Here is an 18223-nt window from a genome sequence, read left to right on the forward strand (position 1 = left end):
CTGGAAAAAGCCTATCCACATCAACTCTATCAATCCCCGCATAATTTTAAATACTTCTATCAAGTCCCCCCTCGACCTTCTATGCTCCAAAGAATAAAGACCTAACTTGTTCAACCTTTCTCTGTAACTTAGGTGCTGAAACCCAGGTAACATTCTAGTAAATCTCTGTTCTCTCTTGACATCTTACGTATAATTTGGTGACCAGAACTGTATATAGTGCTCCAAATCTGGCCTCACCAATGCTTTGTACAATTTTAACATTACATCCCAACTCCTATACTCAGTGCTCTGATTTATAAAGGTCAGCATACCAAAAGCTTTCTTCACCACCACATGAGCTTCCTCCTTCAGGGAAATATGCACCATTAGTCCTAGATTTCCTCACACTGTCTACAAGCTTTCTCTATTTGTGAACTAACCTCCTCTCTCCTAGACTCTTCAATTTGATTCCCACCACCCAACCATTCTAGTTTAAAGTCTCCCCAGTAGCCTTCACAGATCTCCCCACCAGGATATTGGACCCCTAGGTTTCAATTGCAATCCGTCCTTTTTGTACAGGTCACTCCTGCCCCAAAAGAGGTCCCAATGATCCAGAATCTTGAATCCCTGCCCCCTGTTCCAATCCCTCAGCCACGCATTTATCCTCCACCTCATTCCATTACTACTGTCACTGTCACGTGGCACAGGCAGTAATCCCGACATTTCTACCTTTGCAGACCTTCTTCTCAACTCCCTTCCTAGCTCCCTATATTCTCCTTTCAGGACCTCTTCCCTTTTCCTACCTATGTCATTGGTACCTATATGTACCACGACCTCTGGCTCCTCACCCTCCCACTTCAGGATATGTTGGATGTGATCAGAAACATCCCAGACCCTGGCACCAGGGAGGCAAACTACCATCCGGGTCTCCTGACTGCTTACACAGAATCGCCTATCTGACCCACAAACTATTGAGTCCCCTATTGCTACTGTCTTCCTCTTCCTTTCCCTACCCTTCTGAGTTACAGGGCCGGACACTGTGCCGGAGCCACGGCCGCTGTTGCTTCCCCCAGGTAGGCTGTTTCCACCCACCCCCCCAACCAACAGTACTCAAACAGGAGTACTTATTGTCAAGGGGTACAGCCACTGGGGTACTCTCTAGTACCTGACTCTTCCCCTTCCCCATCCTAACTATGACCCACCTGTCTGCCTCCCGTGGCCCCGGTGTGACCACCTGCCTGTAACTCCTCTCTATCACCTCCTCACTCTCCCTGACCAGACGAAGGTCATTGAGCTGCAGCTCCAGTTCCCTGGCACAGACCCTTAGGAACTGCAGCTCGACACACCAGGCGCAAATGTGAACGTCCGGGAGGCTAGGAGACTCCAGGACCTCCCACATCCGACACCGAGAACAGCAATCTGCCCTCACACTCATAATTCCCAGCATGGAACCGTAATCCCACGGTGGATTTGTTCGGTGACTTGTGAACAGACGTGATTAATGTCCCTGCAACTGGGGACTGCATAAATAGTCTAATAATTGTAATCAGACACACAGTCTCCTCGCCTTTCTCCCTCACCCCTAGCTACTTACCCCATTTCCCTCACCACACCCTCCTCACAGTTCCTCTTCCTCAGCCCTCCCTTCTTGCTCCCTCTCTCCCTCACTGTCTCAACTCTCCCTCACCCCTTCCTTATCATCGCCCCTCTCAATCATCCCTCTTCCCTATCCCTCTCAGTTACACTGCTACTTGACCAGTCTCCCACTCTCTTTCACCCCTTTCCTTGCGCTCTCCTTTTTTGCCACTCTCTCTACCCCTCTAGTAATAAATCGTACTCCTCGCTCTTGTTTCTCTTCATCTCCTCACTCTGTCATGCCTCTTTTCATTTCTCTCTCACTCTCTCCCTCTGCATCTCTCCATCTTTCTCTTACTCTTCCATTCTCTCTCCCATTCCACAATCCGTCCCTACCCCTATCACCCGCCAGCCCACTCTCAATATCAGTCACCCTCTGTCTTCCCCTCTCCATCTCCTCCTCTCTCACGCACCTCAATCAAACTTGTCTCTCACTCACTCACCTCCGCCACTCTGTAACCACCTCCATTTCCAGCTCTCAACCTCTCTATCTCTCTCCCTACATCCCACCCTCCCCCCTCTCTCAAACACTCTCCCTGCTGGCTCCCGTATCCCACACTGTCTTCCCCTCTTTCTCACCCTCTAAATCTACCACTCACCCCACGCGTTCTCCCTCTTCGCTCCCTGTCAGTCCTCCTTCTCCTCCCCCTTTCTCCCATCACACCCCGCACTCTCCACCCCATCCCATATAGTGGTATGCAAATGGCTGGGCACCAGTGGTCAAACTTCCTGTTACTGTGAATAGTTAAGTGAGTAGAGGGTGAACTGGTCTCCAAAAGTCATAAAATTAAAGACAAAACATTCTTTTCAACATTTTAAGCAAGATTAGTGTATTATTAAAAACAAAAAATGCTGGCAGAACTCAGCAGGCCTGACAGCATCTATGGGAGGAGGTAGTGACAACGTTTCAGACTGAAACCCTTCATCAGGAGTTTAGTGCATTATTTCTGTTTTTGTACAATTTTAGAGTGGGAAAAAAAAAGGAAAGGAGCACCATGGAAAAGTTTGGGCACCCCAAGAGATTTGAGATCTCAGTTAAATTTTACCAAGGTCTCAGACCTGAATTAGCTTGTTAGGACAATGGCTTGTTCACAGTCATCGTTAGGACAGGTTATGCAAATTGCAAAGCTTTATAAATACCCTGACTCCTCAAACAGTCTGGGGCCTGGGATGGTGGTGAGGGAAGAAGTGTGGGGGCAGGTGTAGCACTTCTTCCGTTTGCAGGGATGAGTGCCCGGAGGGAGGTCCATGGGAAGGGATGGGGGAGATGAATGGACAAGGGAGTCGCGTAGGGAGCGATCCCTGCGGAAAGCCGAGAGAGGGGGGAAGGTGAAGATGTGGTTGGTGGTGGGATCACGTAGGAGGTGGCGGAAGTTGTGGAGGATTATTCGTTGGATCTGTAGGCTGGTAGGGTGATAGGTGAGGACCGGGGACTCTATCCCTGGTGGGCTGGCGGGGGGATGGGGTGAGGGCAGAGGTGCGTGAAATACGGGAGACGCGATGGAGGGCAGAGTTGGTAGTGGACGAAGGGAAGCCCCTTTCTTTAAAAAAGGAAGACATCTCCTTTGTCCTAGAATGAAAGGCTTCATCCTGAGAGCAGATGCGGCGGAGGCGGAGGAATTGAGATAAAGGGATAGCATTTTTGCAGGAGACAGGGTGGGAGGAGGAATTGTCTAGGTAGCTGTGGGAGTTATTTGCTTTGTAGTAGACTTTGGTGGACAGGGTGTCTCCAGAGATCGAAACAGAAAGATATAGAAAGAGGAGGAAGGTGTCGGAAATAGACCAGGTGAATTTGAGGGTGGGGTGAAAGTTGGAGGCGAAGTTAATGAAGTCCCAGGCCCCAGACAGTCCTTTCAGGTGAGGCACCACTTCACTTGCAAGTCAACTGGGATGATATACTGTATCCGGTGTTCCTGATGTAGCCATTTATACTTTGGGGAGACCCGCCGCAGACTGGGAGACCGTTTCGCCGAACACAGGCGCTCTGTCCTCCAGCAGTGGCGGGATCTCCCTGTGGCCACACACTTCAATTCCACAGACCACTCCCACTCCGACATGTCTGTCCATGGCCTCCTCTACCGTCAAGATGAGGCCAAACGCAGGTCGATGGAGCAATACCTTATCTCCCGCCTAGGTAGCCTCCTACCTGCCGGCATGAACATCCAATTCTCTGCCCTCCATTGAAACTCCTGCCCCACGCCCTTACCCCCATCCCTGTCTATTATTTTAGTCTGTTTCTGTGTTGTACATTTCTAGAAGAACCTGAAATATTACAACAATTCACTCTAAGCCCTTTTAACAGCTGTGCGGACCAACCATTCACCTCAGCAGGAATTTTTTATATGGCGTTAAAACTGTGGCACTTTACGTTAATAATACATAAAAGAAAATCCCAGCTGCACATCAAGAAAGACTATTTGCATGAGACTGTTCCAGTTCCTGTGGGGCCAGGACCCATGCAGCTCAGGAGGAAGAGGGAATAATACCAATGGAGAGAGTCAAACTGAGCCAGGGTACAAATTGGTGACGGCAGAAATGCCCCATTCTTATAGAGACAGGAAGAGCATCGGGGAGTTGCTGGTCATTCCAGATGCCAGCACCCTGCCCAGTCAGGAGATGATTTCTCTGTCCAACTTGGGTAGAACCTCACTGTAACCGTGTGATACCAGATCAAACCTTGGCAACTCAAGTGATCTCATCTGAAATGTTGTCCTACACACATTGATGGATTTTGAAAATCTTTTTACAGGTTAAAAATGAGAAGGAATTTGTCTCCAGGAATCTCAAACTTGGCACACCAGTTTTGCTGTCTCTGTCCAGATATTTAAGAAGTGGAGCAAGGGATTCAATCGACCATCCTTCCTGCTCAGACTGTGGGGAGGGATTTATTCGGTCATCTGACCAACTGGCACGCCCGTCATTTTACACAGGAGAAAGACCATTCACCTGCTCAGATAGTGGGAATGGATTCACTTGGTTATCACAATTGAAGGTACATCCGCAAGTTCACACTGGGCAAGGCCATTTACCTGTTCTGTGTGTGAGAAGGGGTTCAGTCTGTCTTCCCATCTGTGGACACACCAGTCAGTTCACACTGGGCAGAGGCTGGTCATCTGAAGAATTTGTGGAGAAGGATTCACTCGGTCATCTGATCTAATGGCTCACCAGCTAGTTCACTACGGGGAGAGGCCTTTCACCTGCTCGGACTGTGGGAAGAGATTCATTCAGTCATCCACCCTACTGGTACATCAGCGAGTTCACACTGGAGAGAAGCCGTTCACCTGCTCGGACTGCGGGAAGAGATTCACTCAGTTAACCCACCTACAGAGTCATCAGTGAGTTCACACGGGGGAGAGGCCATTCACCTGCTCAGAATGTGGGAAAGGATTCACTGAGTTATCCAGCCTACAGAGACATCAGCGAGTTCACACTGGGGAGAAGCCATTCACCTGCTCAGAATGTGGGAGGAGATTCACTCAGTCATCCACCCTACAGAGTCATCAGCGAGTTCACACTGGAGAGAAACCATTCACCTGCTCAGTCTGTGGGAAGAGATTCACTCACTGTTCCAGCTTACAGAGACATCGGCAAGTTCACACTGGGGAGAGGCCATTCATCTGCTGAGAATGTGGGAAGGGATTCAGTCCCCAACTACTGGCACACCAGTCAGTTCACAATGGGGAGTGGCCTTTGTTATGAATCTCTAGGTTTTGTTTGCTGTGGACTATCACTTTAAGAGAGTGAGAGAGAGAGAAATGAAGAAGGTGAATCAGTTTGACTTGCAGCCTTTTTACATTGCTCGCAGCTTGTTTAGTTTAACCGAGGACACAGACACTCAGAGTCAGATGGGGATGAAGGAGGAAAAATGGAAGGATCGAAACCAGGGAACCAGTGGGCAAGGGTCTCTGTTTGGAATTTTCCTATGCCCACAAGGGTGGGTTACTTATCGATTCAGCAAACGTCGAATGTGTGGTTGTTACCTTGTTTGATCCATAGGAGTGGATCTGTTTTGGGGTATTCTGTGAAGACCACTGATGTGTTAACCCTTGCCTAGATGTGGTGTGGTAATTCACTTGACGATACCTCTTGTGCCAAGTCACTTTCGGTGATAGTTCGTATGTGGATTTGGAACGATGACAGATAAAATCTACAGCGACTGTTCTCTCATTTTACCACCATGGAACCTGTGGAATTCAACATAATTGCCTTCTCTCGACATTTACCCTGAATTACAAATATCTCTCTCATCACCTATTCCATGGTTGAACTGAACTTTCATACTTTACCATCTCAAGACTCCAAGCCTTGTTTCCCCCGAGAATAGTTTGGGAGTTATATTTACACACATATATACACATGACACTTAACTTTTGTTTATCTTTCTTAAGTTACTATATTATAAGTGGATTGTATTAAAGATTGTTTTAACATCAAAAACAGACTCCAGGTGTAGTCCATTGCTGCTGGTTCGTTTCTAAAGCGTAACAATTCAGAATAAAATTGGGGCCTGCAACCAGAATATGAACAGATTTGGGGGTGTATTGATTAGTTATCGATTTCATTGGGGAAATTTGCTTTTGATTTATTTGTGTGTGGAAAATCAGCAGCAACGGATGTTGATAGATGTCTGGAAGCACCAACATCTGAGGCATTAGAAGTTACCAGAAGGATTGAGTTGTTGAATACTGCTAGAAGGTTCAAACTTGCTAAGGGGAAACCGACAATGAGGAGGGCACAGATGCAGAGGGTAATAGCTGAACATTATGTATCTGAGGGTGTGTATAAAGTGGAGGAGTTGGAGGTGTTTCCTGAAAGTAAACATCGTGAGCTTGAGCTCCAGGACAAGCGAGAAAAAATTAAAGATGGAAGCTGCGGAAAGGCAGAGGCAGCTTGAAACTAGACAGGCAGAAAAACAGAGGGAGGAAGCAGTAAGACGGGCTGTTTGAGCTGGAAAAGATAGAGAGATTGCAGCAAAGGGGTCTAGCATTAGACTCTAGTGATAAGTTGAGGCCAGTCAAGAAGTTAAATTGGTACCACCATTTGACGAGGTAGAGGTTGATAAATACTTCTGGCATTTTGAGAAGTTTGCTCAGAGTTTAAAGTGGCCAAGAGAGGGTTGGCATATTCTCTTACAAAGTGCAATTCAGGGGAACGCTTAGCAAGCCGATTCTGCTTTGGCAGTTGATGAAGCAGCTGATTATAGAACACAGAATAGTACAGCACAGTACAGGCCCATCGGCCCACAATGTTGTGCCAACCCTTAAACCGTGCATCCCATATATCCCCCCAACACCTTAAATTTCTCCATATTCCTGTCTAGTAGCCTTTTGAATTTCACTATATCTGCTTCCACCACAGACTCAGGCAGTGCATTCCACACACCAACCACTCTCTGAGTAAAAAAAACCTTCCTCTAATATCCCCCTTGAACTTTCCACCCCTTGCCTTAAACCTACGTCCTCTTGTATTGAGCAGTGGTGCCCTGGGGAAGAGGTGCTGGCTGTCCACTCTATCTATGCCTCTTAATATCTTGTATACCTCTATCATGTCTCCTTTCATCCTCCACCACTCCAGAGAGTAAAGTCCTAGCTCCCTTAATCTCTGATCATAACGCATGCTGACTAAACCAGGCAGCATCCTGGTAAATCTCCTCTGTACCCTTTCCAATGCTTCCACATCCTTCCTATAGTGAGGCGACCAGAACTGGACACTGTACTCCAAGTGTGGCCTAACTAGAGTTTTATAGAGCTGCATCATTAACTTGCAACTCTTAAACTCTATCCCTCGACATATGAAAGCTAACACCCCATAAGCTTTCTTAACTACCCTATCTACCTGTGAGGCAACTTTCAGAGATCTGTGGACATGTACCCCAGACCCCTCTGCTCTTCCACACCACCAAGTATCCTGCCATTTACTTTGTACTCTGCCTTGGAGATTTCACCTTCCAAAATGTACCACCTCACACTTCTGAGAGTAGAAGCAAAAAGTAGTAAGGTGAAAAGTAAAAGTGGCAGGCAGGCAAATCCAGGGCAAAAATCAAAAAGGGCCAGTTTTCAACATAATTGTATAAGGGCTAAGAGTGTTTAAAAACAAGGCTGAAGGCTTTGTGTGTCACTGCATGAAGCATTTGTAACAAGGTGAATGAATTGAATGTGCAAATAGTTATTAATGAATATGATATAGTTGGGATCAAAGAGACATGGCTCCCAGGTAACCCAGGATGGGAGTTCAACATCCAGGGATATTCAATATTCAGGAGGGATAGACAGGGAAGAAAAGGAGGTGGGGTAGCGTTGCTGGTTAGAGAGGGGATTAATGCAATAGAAAAGAAGACATTAGCCTGGAGGATGTGGAATCAATATGGGTAGAGCGGCGTAACACTAAGGGGTAGAAAACTCTGGTGGGAGTTGTGTTCATGCCACCTAACAGTAGTAGTGAGGTTTGGGATGGCATTAAACAGGAAATTAGAAATGTGTGCCATAAAGGAATAGCAGTTATAATGGGTGAGTTCAATCTACATATAGATTGAGTGAACCAAAATGGTAAGGGTGCTGAGGAAGAGGATTTCTTGGAATGTATGTGAGATAGTTTTCGGAACCAAAATGTCGAGGAACCAGCTAGAGAGCAAGCCATTCTAGACTGAGTATTATTGAGCGATGAGGAAGGGTTAGTTAGCAATCTTGTCGTGCGAGGCCCCTTGGTTAAGTGACCATAATCCGGTGGAATTCTTCATTAAGATTGAGAGTGACATAGTTAATTCAGAAACAAAGGTTCTGAACTTAAAGAAGGGTAACTTTGAAGGTATGAGACAGGAATTTGCTAAGATAGACTGGCAAATGATAATTAAAGGGTTGATGGTGGATATGCAATCGCAAGCATTTAAAGATCACATGGATGAACTACAACAAGTGTTCATCCCTGTTGGCAAAAGAATAAACCTGGGAAGGTAGTGCACCCATGGCTAACAAGGAAAATTAGGGATAGTATCAATTCCAAAGAAGAATCATACAAATTAGCCAGAAAAGGTGGCACACCTGAGGACTGGGAGAAATTCAGAGTCCAGCAGAGGAGGACAATGGGATTAATTAGGAAAGGGAAAAAAGATTATGAGAGAAAGCTGGCAGGGAACATAAAAACTGACTGTAAAAGCTTTTATAGCCTTTTAAAGAAAATGATTGGTTAAGACAAATGCAGGTCCCTTACAGTCAGAAACAGGTGAATTGATCATGGGGAATATGGCAGACCAATTGTATAACAACTTGGGTTCTGTTTTCTCTAAGGAGGACATAAATAATCTTCTGGAAATATTAAGGGACCGAGGGTCTAGTGAGATGGAGGAACTGAGGGAAATACATGTTAGTAGGGAAGTGGTGTTAGGTAAATTGAAGGGATAAAAGGCAGTTAGCTCCCCAGGGCCAGATGGTCTGCATCCCAGAGTGCTTAAGGAAGTAGCCCAAGAAAAGGTTGATGCATCAGTGATAATTTTTCAAAACTCTTTAGATTCTGGATTAATTCCTGAGGATTGAAGGGTGGCTAATGTCACCCCACTTTTTAAAAAAGGAGGGAGAGAGAAACCGGGGAATTATAGACTGGTTAGCCTGACATTGGTGGTGGGGAAAATGCTAGTGAGTTATCAAAGATGTGTTAACAGCACATTTGGAAAGCAGTGAAATCATCGGACAAAGTCAGCATGGATTTGTGAAAGGAAAATCATGTCTGACAAATCTTATAGAATTTTTTGAGGATGTATCTAGTAGAGTGGATAGGGGACAAGCAGTGGAAGTGGTATATTTGGATTTTCAAAAGGCTTTTGACAAGGTCTCATACAGGAGATTAGTGTGCAAACTTAAAACACATGGTGTTGGGGGTATGGTATTGAAGTGGATAGAAAATTGGCAGACAGGAAGCAAAGAGTGGGAATAAATGGGACCATTTCAGAATGGCAGGCAGTGACTAGTGGGTTACTGCAAGGCTCAGTGCTGGGACCCCAGTTGTTTATAATATTTATCAATGATTTAGACAAGGGAATTAAATGCAGCATCTCCAAGTTTGCAGATGACATGAAGCTGAGTGGCAGTGTTAGCTGTGAGGAGGATGCTGGGTGACTTGGATAGGTTAGTTGAGTGGGCAGATTCATGGCAGATGCAATTTAATGTGGATAAATGTGAGGTTCTTCACTTTGGTGGCAAGAGCAGGAAAACAGATTATTATCTGAATGGTGGCCAATTAGCAAAAGGGGAGGTGCAACAAGACCTGGGTGTCATTGTACACCAGTTATTGGAAGTGGGCATGCAGGTACAGCAGGCGGTGAAAAAGGCAAATGGTATGTTGGCATTCATAGCACGAGGATTCAAGTACAGGAGCAGGGAGGTTCTACTGCAGTTGTACAAGGCCTTCGTGAGAACACACCTGGAGTATTTTGTGCAGTTTTGGTCCCCTAATCTGAGGAAAGACATTCTTGCCATAGAGGGAGTACAAAGAAGGTTCATCAGATTGATTCCTGGGATGGCAGGACTTTCATATGAGGAAAGACTAGGCTTATACTCGCTGGAATTTAGAAGATTGAGGGGGGATCTAACTGAAACGTGTAAAATTCTAAAGGGATTGGACAGGCTAGATGCAGGAAGATTGTTCCCGATGTTGGAGAAGTCCAGAATGAGGGGTCACAGAGGGGTCACAGATAAAGGGGAAGCATTTTGGGACCGAGATGAGGAAAAACTTCTTCGCACAGAGAGTGGTGAATCTGTGGAGTTCTCTGCCACAGGAAACAGTTGAGGCCAGTTCATTGGCTATATTTAAGAAGGAGTTAGATATGGCCATTCTGGCTAAAGGGACCGTGGGTACGGAGAGAAAGCAGGTACAGGGTTCTGAGTTGGATGATTAGCCATGATCATACTGAATAGTGGTGTGGGCTCGAAGGGCCGAATGGCCTACTACTGCACCTATGTTCTATGTTTCTATCATCCGAACATCAACTCCCTAATCATTCTGCATCACTTATTAATTCCTTTTTAATTGATTATGGCATAATTGAAATTTGGAGGGATATGCATCCTAGTGATAGAGAATACTCTTTTCTTTCTCACATGTTCATAATAAATATTCGAAAATTGACTATTTTATAGTCGACCCTCAATTTCTATTTAATGTTCAGAAATGTGAATATGATGCAATTGTTATCTGTGATCATACTCCTTTAAGCCTAATATTTGAACTGAAAGATGTTGCTTCTACCAGACCACTTAGGTGTTTTCCAGAACATTTGTCAACAAAGCTCTGAATTTGTTGAGTTTATTGAAACTCAGATAAAAAATTTCTTTTTCTCTTTAATAACACAGGAAATGTCTCAAAGTTAGTAATTTTGGATACATTAAAAGACTTTAGGTGGTCAGTTTATTTCATATATAGCTAAACTGAAGAAACAGAATGGAATTAGATAAAATCTCAAAACAAATTAAAGAATTAGATAAAATCAATGCTATCTCTCCAAGTGTTGCTTTGTTTAAAACAGGAGTGGAATTACAATCACGGTATAATTTATTACTAACATATCCTATGGAAGGATATTTAGTTAAATTGAAAAGTCCGTTTTATATTTTTTGGGATAAAAATAATAAGCACTTAGCTTCCCAATTAATGGCAGCTGGAGCTGAAAGACAATGTTTAAAGATTCGTAAAAATAATGGAGATATATCAAGTAACGATGAAGACATCAATAATACTTTCCAGGATTTTTATTCTGATCTTTATAGATCTCAACTTTCTGCAGATTCCTCCAAAATGAAGGCTTTATTTTTACATAAGATTAAATTTACTCACATTACTGTTGAAGATCAACAGATGCCTGATGCTCCAATTATTGAGCATGGAATTCAGAAAGCTATGTTGTTAATGCAGTCAGGTAAAGCTCCTGGACTTGATGAGTATTTGGTAGGATTTTACATAAAAATTGAAAGGTTACTTTCTCCATACCTTTTGGAAATATTTCATGAATCCTTTGAGAAAGGTAGTTTACCTTCTCTATTTCCTTAGCTTCTATTTCCTTAATCCTTAAGAAAGATAAAAATCCTACTGAATGTTCATCATATAGACCTATTTCGTTATTAAATTTGGATTCAAAATTTCTCTCTAAGATAATGTCTAACCACTTGGAAAATATTTTAACTAAGATTACCTCGATGGATCAAACAGGCTTTATTAAAGGCCGTTACTGTTTCTCCAATGTTCAGAGATTGATGAACATTATATATTCATCTCTATCTAAGGAACCCCAATGTGTTATCTCTTTCGATGCAGAAAAGGCATTTGAAAGAGTTGATTGGTCATATTTGTTTAAAGTTTTAGAAAAAAAATTGGCTTTGGTAATAATTTCAATAGGTGGATTCAAATGATTTATAAGAATCCTATTGCCACAGTTATTACTAATAATTTCAGGTCCCCTTTTTTCACGTTCACGGGCACAAGACAGGGTTTTCCATTATGCCCTTCATTATTTAATCTTGTACTGGAGCCTTTGGCCATAAAACTCTGTGAAGCTAAAAATAATCATGGTATTTCTATAAATTGAACCATACATAAGATTTCTCTTTACACAGGTGATCTTTTGGTTTTTATTTCAAACCCTGTGGAATCAATTCCTAATCTTTTGGAAACACAAAGATTTTGGTAAATTTTCAGGATATAAACTTCAATAAAAGGGAATTGTTTCAAATAAATGCCCCTGTGTTTATATATATAATGATATTCCATTTAAAATTGTTCATTCTTTTAAATATTTAGGTATTATAATTACTAAAAAATATAAAGATCTTTATAAAGCTAATGTAGTTCTTTCAATGGACTCCATGAAACAACTATTTTCTGGATGGTATTCACTTACTCTTTCTTTAATGGGTCGTACCCATGCCATGAAAATGATGATTTTACCTAGATTTTTATATATTTTTCAGAAAATTTTCTTTTCATGAATCTTCTATTTCCTTAATTTGAATTATTTTAAATGGTTCCCTTCCAATTTTATTTTACATAAAAAGATTTTTATATATTTTCAAAAAAAAAGTTTGATCAAACTGACTCACTTATCTCGTCCTTTATTTGGAACAATAAGGGACCAAAAATTAATAAGTATCATTTACAATAATCTAAAAAAAATGGTGGTCATGCACTTCCTAATTTAAGACTATTATGGGGCTGTTAATATTCGACAATTATGATTTTGGCTATATTGGCTTGATAAGAGCCCAAAACCAGCTTGGATTGATTTGGAATTAAAAGCTGTCAAACAATTTCATTTAATCTCATTATTAGGAGCTCCACTACCTTTACTGCTCTCTAAAATTCCAAATTTAAATCTCTACGCAGTCATTAAACAGTCCTTACGGATTTTGTTTCAGTTTCACAATTTTTAAAATTTTAAACAACTTAAATTGTCTGGTTCTTTATATCGAATTTTTTTATTTAAACCTTCAATAACTGATCCCATTTTTCTCCTGTGGAGAAATCACGGGATCCGTTCTTTTGCAGATTTATTTTGTGATGGCTGATTGATGACTTTTGAAGAGTTAATTAGCAAATATTCTCTCTCTCATATACACTGCAATATTTTCAGGTTAGACATTTTTTTTACAAGAATACTTATCTAAGTTTCTATATATGCAAGAACCTGATTTGTTGGATACAATTTTGAATTTGAATCCCGTAGTAAGAGGTTCCATTGGTAGAATTTATAATTTATGTTTACTATAAAAAGGTATCCTCTCACTAAAGATTAAAAAAGATTGTGAGAGAGAACTTCATATGACCTTTGTTAATGAAGATTGGTTGCGAGTTCTGAAAATAGTAAATTCTTCTTCGATATGTGCCAATCACGGTTTAATTCAATTTAAAATTGTTCACCGTTATTATTTAACAAAGGTAAGATATCCAAAATATTTCATAACATAGACAATAACTGTGATAGGTGTAAAACTGAAATAGCCACTTTGTCACATATATTCTGGTCATGTTCTTCATTAAAATCTTTTTGGAAATCTTTGTTTTCTACAATTTCTAAAGCTCTGAAAATTAATTTACAACCTAATACATTGACTGTTTTAATTGGAATAGTTCCACATCATATTCAGGGTATTGCATCTTCACAGAAACATATAATTGCATTTGTTACATTGTTGGCAAGAAGGGCTATTTCATTAAAGTGGAAGGATACCTCTGTCCCTACATTAATTCAATGGTTTTCTCAAGTAATGTTATATCTGGGTTTGGAAAAGAAAAATGGAAGTAGAACTTTTGATCCTTGATTCGATTTTGAGAGAACATGGGGCTGTTTTGCCAAATTATTTAATTTGAACTATTTTATATGGTTTCCTTCCAATTTTATTTTATATAAGGATGAATTGGCAGTTAATGATTCTTTTTCTTTATATATATATATATATATATAGAGGGAGGGAGAGGGAGGGAGAGGGAGAGAGAGGGAGATAAATAATGGTAAGATGTATTGCTCTGAGAGTTGATTCCTAATGTTTTTTTTCTCTTTTCCCTTTTTTTGTAGTTAGGGTTTGTAGTGGGGTTTCTTCTTTTTAGTTAGTTGGGGTTCTCCTTTTTCCCTTCTTTTCCTTATATATATATATTCATTTTCATATATTTTGATAAGCTTTTTTTTCTTCAGCTTTATTAATTGTATATATCAATATATATCAACTTGTTGAAGTTTTGTATCATTTTATAGCTGTAGATTATGCATCAATAAAAAGTTTCTGAAAATGAAAATGGAGATTCATTATTTTTGTTAAAGGATTTATGATTTAATCATGATGGCATGAAGTCGATCTGGTATTGAATTGAGAAGCGGCAAGACCTTTCCTGAAATGGAACAAACGGAACAAATAAAGAAATCGGAGAAATCTGTTACTTTCGCAAAAATACATGATATGAAACTTGAATTTGGTTCGCTTACAGATGACGGATGCCAACAGAAAGCTTGACAAATCTATCTCGACTGTTCAAGAATCTCTGAAGAATTTGGACTTTCAATTTCAGATGCTCAAACAGACTACCCATCGAATTGAGAGGGCACAGTAACTATTCAGGCAAACAGTTAACGAACAAGAATTGAAGATGTCATCTATGGAAAAGAAAGTTAATGATGTCACATTGGAATTATCAAGAACAACGAGAAAAAAAAAATGATTGATTTAGACAGCAGAGCACGCCGGAGGAATTTTCGGGTTTGCCTGAAAATACTGAAACTGGTGACCTGTTAAAATTCTTCTGAGATATGCTACATTCACTTTTTAGTGAGATCCTTGAAGCGAACCCTTTACTGGACAGCGCACATAGAATTCCGAGATTTTGGCATTTATCTGAATTACGTCCACGACCACTCATCCTTTTCTTGCATTGTTATACAAGCAAAAAAGCTATACTCCGAGAGGCTAGAAAAAGAGGACAACTAATCTACAATTCAACTGAAATTAGTATAGTGGAAGATTTTGCTCCTGAGATTTTGCCGAAAGCAGGAAATACTGGAAAGTGGTGATTTTTTCTTTCTCAATAATAGAAGTTTTGAGTCTTTTTTTTCTATGAATAGTTAAGAGGAGTTGTGGTTCCTTTTTTATATTAGCTCAATATTATACTCTACATGATTTTGACAGTGCATATTCCTTTCTTTGCACTTTTATTGAAATATACATTTGATAGATCTTCTCTGACTCTCAAGTGATCTCATCTGAAATGTTGTCCTTCACCCACTGATGGATTTTGTATATCTTTTTACAGGTTAAATTTGACAAGGAATTCTTCTGTGGGAATTAAAACACAACAAACCAGTTGTGCTGTCTCTGTCTGGATATTTAAGAAGTGGAGCAAGGGATCCAATCAACCATCCTTCCTGGTCAGACTGTGGGGAGAGATTCACTGGGTCATCTGACTGACTGGCACACACATCATTTTACATAGAGGAGAGGCCATTAAACTGCTCAGACAACAGGAATGAATTCACTCAGTCATCTCATCTGAAGGTACATCAGCGAGTTCACACTGGGCAAGGCCATTCACCGGTACTGCGTGTGGGAAGGGATTCAGGCTGTCTTCCCACCTGTGGACACACCAGTTAGTTACACTGACAGAGGTTGGTCATCTGCTGAACTTGTGGAGAAGGATTTATTCGGTCATCTAACGTAATGGCTCACCAGCAAGTTCAAAGTGGGGACCGGCTGTTCACCTGCTCGGACTGTGAGAAGAGATTCACTCACTCTTCCACCCTATGGAGACACCAGCGAGTTCACACTGGGGAAAAGCCGTTTACCTGCTCAGAATGTGGGAAGAGATTCACTGAGTCATCCACCCTACTGGTACATCAGAGAGTTCACACTGGAGAGAAGCCGTTCACCTGCTAAGAATGTGGGAAGAGATTCACTGAGTCATCCAATCTACAGAAGCACCAGTGAGTTCATACCAGGAAGAAGCCGTTTACCTGGTCAGGCTGTGGAAAGGGATTCACTTCATCATCTAATCTACTGACATACCACCGAGTTCACACTGGAGAGAGACCATTCACCTGCTCAGACTGTGGTAAGGGATTCACTCAGTCATCCAAACTATAGAGTCATCAGCGAGTTCACACTGGGGAAAAGCCATTCATCTGCTCAGTCTGTGGGAAGGGATTCACTCTGTCATCCTCCCTATTACGCACCAGTCAGTTCACATTGGGGAGAGGTCGTTCACCTGCTCAGACTGTGGGAAGGAATTCATTCAATCATCCAATCTACAGAGTCATCAGAGAGTTCACACTGGGGAGAAGCCGTTCACTTGCTGTGAATGTGGGAAGGCATTTTCGTCATCTCATCTACTGAAACACCAGCAATTTCACACTGGTTAGAGGCCGATCACCTGCTCAGACATTGGGAAGAGATTATCTCAGTCATCTCCACCAAATGTGCATCACTCAGTTCACACTGGGGAGTGACTGTTCACCTGCTGTGAGTGTGGAAGGGATTCTCTCAGTAATTAACCTTGTGGTTCACAATAGGGAGAAAGTTTCAGTAAGCTGCATACTGGATATTTGTCCATCCCCATTGCTGAATGCAATTTCGAGAGTGACTGTCGGTGCTGAACTCTGCAATTATTGCTGCTGCTCACCACACCCAGTTCTGCACCCTGGTCACCAGGCATGGGTGGAGTTTCTTCTACTGCATATTCACCTTTAATGGGACTGGAGTTTAATATTCTGGCTCTGAGACAAATAAATCAGTTCTATTTTGAACTCTGTCTTCGGAATCTGTTGAATTTATAACACTGCTAGTGTATAGTAGAGGGTCAACTCAGGCCAGCTGGACCCTGCCAGTTATACTGTTCCAGGTCAATCCTTTTAAATCCTCCCCTGTTGTTCACCTCGCTCTGCCAGTGGTGATGGGTTCCAAGCAGTCACTATCCTGTGGGTGAAGAGGTGTCCCTTGAATTTCCTGCAGACTGAAGAAGTCGAGCTGACTGCAGTCCTGCCTGAGATGTTCTTCGCCCCTCAAATCTCTGGGCTGAGGAAGAATGACATTGGTAGTTAACCTCCTTATTCATAGCTCATTTCCACATTATGGGTCATTTTCCCTGCTTCTGAAGGGTTATGAAAGCACTCTGTCCCCTAAAGACTGAAAGCGGAATGGGGAACCATCTGTCGGATGTTCAACGGAGCAGGGTCAGAAACCAGAGGCAAATCGGCACAGGGCAGAGTTTGGGGCTCGGCGATGATCAGGGTAAAAACGTATGATGAGGAGAAGGGAATCAGCAGCGGAGCGTGGCAACGAATGACGGAGTAGCAAGATTTGGAAGCTGATTGACAGAGAAAATAATTTGGTTGACTGATGACACAAACAATACCTGTGGTGAGGTGCTCCACGTGTCGAGGAACGTGTGTGTTGGGAACGGTTTTATCTATTGGGGGGAGTTGTTCCTGCTTGTTTATCCTGTAATGTTATATCTGGATGGTTATTATGAGTTGTCCTGTCTGAAATAATGCATTGATTATCATGTAATTTGTAAGATTTTGACTCTAAAACTGGATCACGCTTGAATTTATGGTGGCTTTTTGAAGTGATGGAGGTCATTCATCAGTTTGTATTTTAAAGCAATATGTTGGTGAACGATATTTGCCACTTGATTGTACTTTTGTAAGTAATTCGATTGAGTTAAACTGCTGCAGGATCCTGGATTGTGTTGGATTGTGTCTGGTTTCACTTGGCATTTTGTGCACTTACTGCCTTGTTTGTTTGTATCTGATGTATTTTTGATTTTTTTTTACATTTTGTTAACCACCTCGTCCTGTATTTATGCAAGGAACCCCTCTGTTTCTGGGAAGAGGTCTCCAACTCTCAGTCAGGTTCTCGATGCTTCCCTGTCACCGTCTAGTCTGCTCAGATCGTTGGGATGTCTCCCATGGATGGTCATACTCATTCAACTGGTTAATGTTTTCTTCCAGAGTGAAGACTCATTTTTCTGAGTTGGCCTCTCATTTAAGTTTTCTGGTCTGTATTTCTTATTACGATTGCATATCCACACATGAAGTGCTGAATCCAGTTCATGTTTGTTGAAAAAAAATACTTAGAAGTTTCATCTG

The sequence above is a fragment of the Hypanus sabinus genome, unplaced genomic scaffold (assembly GCF_030144855.1).
Source record: "Hypanus sabinus isolate sHypSab1 unplaced genomic scaffold, sHypSab1.hap1 scaffold_298, whole genome shotgun sequence".
In the NCBI taxonomy this organism is placed as follows: domain Eukaryota; kingdom Metazoa; phylum Chordata; class Chondrichthyes; order Myliobatiformes; family Dasyatidae; genus Hypanus; species Hypanus sabinus.